The following is a 9520-nucleotide window of genomic DNA, read 5'->3' on the forward strand; positions in this document are numbered from 1 at the left end:
GTGGAGTCCAAATTAGCTTGATTTCTACTCCCCTTTTTAAAGGGGAATAAAGCAATCAGATTTAATTGCAATGTTTCAGGACTTTCCAAGAGAAGCCAGTTGTCAACTGGGATACAGCATGCGGAGTCCTTAGATTAGTACAACCAATCCAAACATAAGATGAAGTCCATAGGTGCAGAAGCAAAAGGGCAAAGCACGGTGGGTCGTAGTCTCATTGAAGAAAAACTTTAAAAATGTGCAATCTCTTTGTTCCCAGCTCTTTTGTTCCTCGTTCTTGAAATAGTCGTCACCGGGGCTTCCCTTATCTTCACAAAGTTAAGAGTAGCCCCATAGCTAAATGGAATAACCCCGTCCAATTCCTGCAGGTTGTTTTATGTTCATCCACACTCACCTTTGCTGCTTACCATGATGCACTTCCCTTAGACCAGGTCAGAGCTTAACTCATTCAACCTAGTGATAACAGTTTACAGTGAGGGAGAAAAAAAATAAGGTGTTCCTACTACCCATTTAAAAAAAATTACAAAAATTCCCACGTCTTCCACCTCTACTAGGTCTATTGGGGGGCAAATTCTGATAGGACTTGAAGTGCAAATTCAGGGTTGTTCCATTGTCTTCACTGGAGTTCCTTAATTTTGCAGTCTTGGAACTGAAGTTGGAACTTTGCCTGTAGTCTGTCAGTGGTGGAGGGTGGAGGGCATGTCCTTACACATGCATTAATTTCTGCTAACATTTGGTTTATGGAATATTCTAATTACACCTACTTGTTTTCGTGAGCTGAATAAGATGAGTGTAGCATTACTCTATTTGGAATAGGAAGCATATGTGCTGTCACTAGCACCATTGCCTGAGACCTAGATTACTGTGGGTGGATTGCATTAAGATATGGACTTTTATAGCTGTGTTTCTGCTGCTGCTGCAATGTCACTCTAACCAGAACACTGCTAAATGTCATTCTCTAGAGATGCTGAGTGAGGTCCCTCCTGTTGCTAGCTGGTAGCTTGCCACGGTAATGACATTTAGATGCTTTATGAAAATAGTAATTCCTCCCTTATGATTTAGCCAATGATTTGGCCAGTTCAGGCCTTGTCTATTGGTGTTTTCCTGGACATGTCCTCTTTTTGGTCCCTCTGATCTCTGAACAGGCAGGTTTTTTAAATCTGACCAAATATGTGTGATTTTGCTTTGCTTCACTGCTGGGAGCAGGGGCAGGGCAATTGGAGGCAGCAGGGAGCACAGATGTACCTGCCTGCAGTTGCAGAGGCATGTGCAGACCCATGTAGCGCTCCCTGCTGCCTCTGATTGCCTTCCACTGCTCCCAACAGCTGAAAAAAGCAAAATCCCAGACATTTGGTCAGGGCAGGGTGTGCGGGTGTGGGACTGCCTGCTCTTCCAGTGAGGGAAAGGGACGAGGGCCCTTTGAGGGCAGCGGGGAACTCTGTGGCCTGATGTTAGCACAGGGGCCAAGCAGCCAGGAGGAGGAAGTGGGTGGGGGCATGTGGCCAGGCTGCCTGGCCCAGTGTGACAGCCCCAACTCAGGGTGGGAGGTGCCACAAGCCTCCCCTTCTCTTTCCTCCAGCCTGCGCTGGGGCCCAACACCTACCGCCACTGCTGCCTGCATGAATCAGAGCAACCATGCTCCGGCCTGGTTAGGACCGGGACAGCTGGGACACCTGGCAGGGCAGGGGACTGGGTTGGGAGGGTTGGGGGCACTGGCAGTGCCAGGGGGCTGTGGGTCAGGAGTAAGGGGCACCAGCAGGGACGGAGTGGGGAGGCATCAGGTTGGGAGTGAGGGGCATCATGGCCCAGGGGGGCAGGGTACTGTGGTTTGGGAGTGAGGGGCATTGGCAGGGCTGGGGTCAGGAGTGAGGGGCAGCAGCAGGGCTGGGGGGTGCTGTGGCTTGGCCGTGAGGAGCAACAGAATGGACAGTGACAGGGCACTGGCATGTCACTGCCCCCCACAGTCAACCCCTCCCCCCCCCCGGGTGACAGGTGTCCTCTTTTTTGGAACTGGAAATATGGTGAGCCTAGATTAATTAGTGTAAAAACAGTGTAGACAAGCCCCGCTGTGTGAGTGTGCCTGTATGTATAATTCCCTACTTTAGAAAACTGTCTTGAGAGTGACCATTCCATTTTGAAGCAATTTGGGGGGTTTCAAACGGTTCCTTTCTGCACTGAAATGAGAGAGACATTTCAAACATTTTCATGGAACAAAATTGTCACAATGGCATTGCTCAATTAAGAAGCTGACCTTGCACACTTGGTGCTTCCTCACTCTTGGGTCAGAAATAACAGAGTACCTTGGATCTCAACTCCCTTCCCAATTAAATCGTTATTGGAACTAACTGGTTTCCACTGTCAGGGGGAACAACAATAAAACTGTGCATTTGGCTGATATTTTATTAAAAAGGGTTCTGACCAACCCATTTACTTTATTTACATGGTGTTAAATTATATGGTATACCTGTATTCAGTGACTCATTCGCACAGAGTGAATGGGGAAATAACCAGGGGTGGCAAAACCAGAACAGGGAATGGGGAAGTCTACATTACATTCCTAGCTTGACTCAGACATCTTGGCCGTTTATAGATGTGCTCACTGTTTTCCAAACCATGTTAACTGATTCACATCACACAGTTGGAGTCAAATTTCAGTTGGAATTAAGGGTTAATAGACAATCATTGACCATCAACCCCTAACAGACCCAATTTGCAGCCTCTGTGTGTGGTCTTATGTGCTTAGCAGTTGCAGTTGGAAATAATTAGGAGGTGATAATAAGCCTGTTTAAGCAGTGTAATATTGTTGCAAACCTACTTACAGTTATGGAAAGTGCTGTTCTAAAAGCTCTAATGGGTGCAATTGACCTGAGCGTTGATGATCATCTCAGCCAAAGCATTGGGTGAGGGGAGGCAAGGGTGTATGCCACCTTCTTCAGAGCCCAGTAGCCCATGTGCGTTGACAGGCCTGGGGCTTAGGCTACTGATGCTTAGTTATGGTGAGGTGTTGTTGGCATGTTTGGCTTTGTAACGGTGTTACTTTGTGCCAGATGGACTCTCTTGTGTTGCAAAAACACAACTGAGTTTCCCTTGTAGGGACTGATATCTGTCGAGTTCCTAAGGACTGTTTCCCCTAAAAGTAACGCCATATATACATGTTAATTCATAAAGTTCAAACTGCCTACTTCAGACTCTATTAGTCTGCATTATGTTTAATCCTCATTCACTGAGAATTAATTAATTTGGACTGGAGCCAATTTTAATTTGCACTACAGATATTCACATGTATATAGTGATGGTTGTAGTCTGGATTAAATTTAGTAAAATGTAAGATCTATAAACGGTCTTTGTGACACTTTTAACTTTACTTTTCTGTACCTCCCTGCCTGTAAAGCTGTGAAGTTACTGCTTTCCTATCTTGCAGGGATGTTGGAAGGCTTGGTTCATTCAAACCAGCTGGCATTATCAAAGGCCATTATAGGTGGATTACTAAATGCAGCCTAATGCTGTTCATTCTTGCCAGCTGCAGTAAAAATGTGATGCATCATTCACACAAATTATGAATATGCTTCTTCAGGGTGCAGGATATGCAGGTTTTCTCACCTTTTTACAAACAGCCTTTATGTTCTCTAAATTTCTCAAGAGATTTCTGTGAACCAACTCTGAAGTTTTGCCTGATCTCTGGCCTTTCTTCTGAACGTGTTTTCTCGAGAGAGCGATATTTTGATCACTATCAGTACAAAAATAGTTTGCGGGCTGTCACCCTGCACCTGTGTGAATAACCCTTGACTCCAGACACAGCTGGCTGGTGGATAGACTGTGTGAGAAAATAAAATTTCTCTTTCCCATTAAAACTGCAATGTTAAAAATAACTCTTAAAAATACTTGCTCTTAAAAACAGACCCTTGGGATCTCATTCTTTAGCCCTTTTATCTTCAAAGCACTTTGCGATCATTAAAAGCCAAGCCTAAAGCCTGTCAGAGCCCATGGCTCTCATTGACTTTTATGATGTTGCTCCCCCATGTAGCCTAAATTTAACCCTTCAGCATCATCCCATTGTAGGCACATCTTCTGTCCCCTGCCCTAACCTTTGAGACCATCAGTAGAATTCAGAGAATCTAATTAGGCCTCAGTGACACATTCCTTATGCACCTCCAAATTCACAATGAAATCCATTTTGTTGGAACATGTCTCCTTGATATGCTTTTTGTCTCTCATAAATAGATCATTTGTGCGTGCATAATTTTGTGTGTATTCTGGACTTTTGCCCAAGGATTTCAATTCAAAGGTTTGTGGGACTTAGGTAATGAATAATAGGTAAACTTTTATCTTTAATAATCCCATTGTCTTTCTAGCCATGAGTGAAAAAACAAATCCAGTTTTACAATTAAATTGAACACGCAGTTCTCCCAAATGAATTTTTCATAGGAACCGAGGAGATGAAACTCTTAATATGCTTATGGTATATTGAATATTTGATACTAACAGCGGTTCATAAGAGCAAAAACAAGCACATTCTATGAGTCCCAATGTACCAAAATGCAAGTTATAGACAACTTGAGGTTTAAAGTAGCACAAGATGAAGCATATTACTGAAATTAACTCGCTCTATACAGGCCTTGGATACAGACAGCTCTGTATTTCTCAGTTTTCAGTGGACAAAACCTGTTTGTGTTGTGGAACCCGTTCACATGAGGAACGGGGTATATTTTCTTTCACTGAATGTTGCTGAAGCATCTTAAGTAGAGCAGTCAGGGATGGCTCTGCCATCCCTAAACCAATGACAGTTGGTGCCAGGAAGGCTATAACAGGGGTGGATTACACTCAATGTTCCTTGTTCATAGCCACCTCCCTCTAAAGCATCTACTACTTGCCACTGTCAGAGTTAGGATACTGGGCTATATGGACCATTGGTTTGAACCAGTATGGCACTTTTTATTTTTCTTGAACTGGGGTGATATGAACTGTATACAGTATTCCCAATGAGGTCTCCTCAGCTCATTAGAGAATGGTATTCAATACTTTCCTGTCTCTACTAGATAAAGATAGCTGGCCTCTTAGGATTGCATTTACCATTTTCATGGCTGTACATTTATAGTTTTATAGTCATCCTGTGATTAATGTGCCTAGCTCTTTCCTCTTTTTTGTCATTTCCAACTGATGAGCTCCCAGCTTAGAGTGGAAACACTTATTACTCCCAAAGCTCATCATCTTGCGCTTTATATGATTTAATTCATCCCATCTTTATTACTCCAGTCTTCAAGGTCATCCAGTTCTTCCTGTATTATATTCCAAATTCTCCTCTGAATTTAAAGTGCCTCCCAGTTTGGGTCAACAACCAACTTTCTTAGTACACTCCTACTTTTTGTGTCAGGATCATGAATTAAAACTTAAGATCATTTCCAAAAATGTTCCCTTATTGAAACTCCCTTAGTAAGACCCCATTCCCTTCAATTGGATGGTTTCTTTTTGAGCACAACTTCATTTCACTTTCCTTTTAGGCTGTTCTCACTTTATAAAGGAACATCAGCTACAGCCTCGCTCTTGTGTCAATCTTTTATCTTGAACAGAAGATTGTATTTATGCTTATACTACACCACTGTTTCCCCAAAAGTCAGCCCTCCAAAACTGAGGTGTGCATTTTAAGCAGGGATGCTGATTTCCCCCCCCCCCCCCCTCCAATTGCAGTATGCAGACATTGAAATGGCTGCTATAGGCTATCGTTTTCTTTCATCACAGGTAGTTTTAATACTTTCACAGCTGCTGCCAAATTGACAGGAGCTTTTGGCTGAGCAGTCAAAAGCTGCCTGCGATTCAGGAGTGGTTGTGAGAAGGTGAAACTGGCTTTTGCTTAAAGAAATAGGGTCTGAATTCAGTCATACAGACAGGATCCCCTGCTATCTTAGGGTTCAGCCATGACTGACTTTCTTCATTTTGCCTTCCCAAAACAAGGTGCATGTGGAACGGTATATATGAGAAAATATGTATTTTGATTCCTTTTCTCAGCACAGTGCAGAGCAATGTAGAGATACGAAGCCAGTATGGGTACCAGAAGTATTGGAGTCTTGAAGCAAGGAAAGTAAATTAGCCTACATGGAGCTCTGAGCTACTGTGACAGCCATGTTTTTTGCTCATTTGGGTGTCTTTAAGCTGTACGGTGTTATGGATTGTAGACAAAGAAGAATGGATTACATGTTAGAGGCAGATCCATTGAACATGTGCAGAGAATCACAGTTTCTTTAGAAAGGCTTATTTTTAACCAAACTAATTTATTTTTGTGTCTATTTCCTATGGGAGAAGGAGTCTAATGCATGATCTTGGATGCAACCACTAGCTCTTATTTAAAGCACAATAAAAACGATCTCTCCCATGTCTCTGTGCCAGTTCTGTTACAATACATTTCTCTGGCATTTGGTAGAATTTTCCGAATACATAACTGTTCCCAAATCTCTACTTTTCCTTTTTCCTAACTTTTTGGGGGTCATATGCAGCCAATTTTGTAAATACGAGTAATACCAAGCAGTTCCATCTACTTGAAATTCTTGGAATTAATAGCATTATTTATTTTGAATGGGTCACTCATGATTTTTATATTAGTTTGTTCCCAAGGTGAAAAGCTCCTTATGTCTTTGATGAGTTATGAGAGTATGAAGAATATTGGAGATAGTTGTATTATTTGGGGTGATTTTTGTCTTTATTCTCCTATCATGCTGTCTGTTATGGATGCAATGAGTTAAATCTGTGTTTTTTCACAAAACCCTTTCAAAATAAAGTCTTACTCTTGTATGTTGCGTGGGGTGTGTAGGGGACTGCCTGCATACTAGGTCCTGAGAGTGGGAAGAGGAAGAGAGGTGGGGAGGGCAGGGAGTGCATGCAGCAGTACTCACCTGGGCAGTATAGTGCAGGTGCACTCCCCTCCCCCTGATCTGGCCATTGGCAGCCCCTGAAGCCCTCTGCATGGGGCCGAGCCTCACCTGCTTGCTCCCAGGGCAGCCCACATTATGCTCTTCCCCACACCTGCCTTGGTATCAATGGTATCAGCCTGGCCTGGCTCTGAGCAGTGTGCACGGCTTTCCGGCAGGGCTGCTCCCACTGCTGCAATTGCTCAGGTACTGCTCGTCCCCCACCTGCCTCCAGTGGCTCCTCCTGCTTGTGCTTCTGGCTCTATTGCACCACTCCAGGCCAGGGGGAGGCTGCAGCTGGGTGGCTCCTGCCCCAGCACGTAGAGCTCCAGCTCTAGCTCCCAGCTGCCTTCCACCCGCTCAGCCGCCTGTAGGTGGCTGCTTATCATGCTGGGGAGGCAAAATGGGTTGGAGCTGGAGCTGGAGCCCTGGGCACTGGGGCAGTATCCACCCAGCTGCATTTCCCTCCCTCCCCACCGCTGCCACCCAACCAGGCTGGACATATGGTGCCCAACATGTGCCCTCATGGTCACCATCACTTTCCTGCACTGCCTGCTGCCCCGGAGTGGCACAGCAGGGGCAGGAGGAGCCACTGGAGGTGAGGGCAGCTGAGCAGTACCTGGGCGGCTTTGGAAGGAGCAGCTCCACCAGTAGTTGTGCGTACTGGCTGGAGCAGTACCATTGGGAGCATGGCGCAGGCTGCCCCAGGCAGGAGCAGAGTGCTGCTGGGCCATATTCCCCCCCCCCACCCCCCTAGTGTCTAGAATCGCTGCCTTTCCATACTGACCACATGTCTCTGAAGGGAAGTCCATGGCAGCTACCAAATCCAGTTGGGCTTCTTAAGGGAACACTGGTAAACAAGGGTTATTCAATCTAGGAACCCAGTTAAAAATGGTGTGATTAATGGAACTCTACTCAGAGAAAAGTATGGGGGCTGAACCTGTCACCTGGAAGAGTTTACTCAGAGACCTCTCCCCCCCCCACAGCCCCATAGAAAGTCTAAATTAGTTTTCCAGTAATAAAAAGGCAGTTATATTTTCCTTATCCAGTGCATGTTTCCAATAGAAATTATGCTACTAGAACACTTCTGAACTTTCATATTTGTCACTTGAATGGAGACAAGCATTATAACTTACTTAGAAAAAAACTAATGGGCAATGTTTCTGTGGTGACTACATTGTTTTTGGCTCAACCCAAAAAGACCCAAGAATGTTTAAGAGCCGGTTGATAGGGAAGGTACTGTTCAGTCTGTACAGTCTTTCAAAATAAATCAACAGCCGCATTTCAGTTCTTACAATAATACAGTCCTATTCTATTAGTAGGGAAGTCTGTCTTATTTCTCCATTACAGCAAACCATTCCAATTAAAAATAAGTTTCTTTCCATTGTGTTTTACAAGCTTCTTTCAATCGTCTTTTACAAAGTAACCATGAAACATTTTGATAATATTATAACTTTGATAATTATCCAAACAATACAAGAATGCCCACCAAATATTATTATTATGGCTCATTTTGCACACAATGCTCAATACATTTAGTGCAATAAAATTGATTTTTTTTCTTAGATTAATGTGTCAATATTACTTAGAGTTTCTGCCCAATCTTCTTTCAAGTCTGGACTAGTGTCTTTCTAAACTGTATCATTTCAAGACGTGTCATTCTTATTGTGTTTTCCCCACAATTTGTATTGTGTACATTAAACATTTCAGTGTACTGCTAGGCCCTTAACAGCTTGAACATTTCTGATCCTTCCTTATTTGTCCTCCTTCCCTCTCTTCCTTCCTTTTGTCTATCAATTTTTGTACGTGGCATCAGTGTGTTGGATTTTTCTTTAGGTTAATTAGAGGGCCATAGTTAGGTCCCCAGGTGACTTGCTGGAGACTGCAGCTCTTCTTCCTTTCCTAGTCATTGAAATCTGTGCCTGGAGTGAGTTCAGTTTACAGGCAGCCCTCGGACTTATGACACAATTGGTTCCCGAAAAATGTGTCCTAAATCGAAATGTTGTAACTTGGAACCAATTTTTCCCATAGGAAACTACATTATAAATGGGGGATTGGTTCCTGAACCAGGGCCCAATACCCTATTTTCACCAAAAATAATCCAGAATTTTGTATTCAATCAATTATAGATACATTATAGATATAGCTACATTAATATATTTATATTGTAAATAGCAATCATATTGATTTGGAAGGACTTCTTTGAGGTGACTTTGCTGGACTCTTTGAAGGGCTCTTGGTTGGACTTTTTGAAGGGTTCTCTGTAGTCTTTTCAGGAGTCTTGCTGCAGGTTTTTCTGGAGTCCTGGCTGCTTTCTTAAAGAAAGTGTCCAAGGAAGTTTGGACAGATGTTGTCTAGGGAGATGGGCGACACAGCGAACTTGTTTGCTAGCATAGCATTGCATCAGATCAAGCTTTGTAAAGTCAAAACTGAAGTCAGAATGTTGAAACAGGGTGTCAATTTATAAATGTTGTAAGTGCAAAATATTGTAACTCACAATGAGTTGTAAGTTGAGAGCTGCCTGCATTTGGAGGTGGAGGTAGTTGTTAATGTTACTCTGGTTTTAATGGAAAAACTTTGCAAGATATTTTCTCTTGGCTAGAGTGACCTAAAACTCATCACAA

Source organism: Alligator mississippiensis, chromosome 1, assembly GCF_030867095.1.
Source record: "Alligator mississippiensis isolate rAllMis1 chromosome 1, rAllMis1, whole genome shotgun sequence".
Classification (NCBI taxonomy): domain Eukaryota; kingdom Metazoa; phylum Chordata; order Crocodylia; family Alligatoridae; genus Alligator; species Alligator mississippiensis.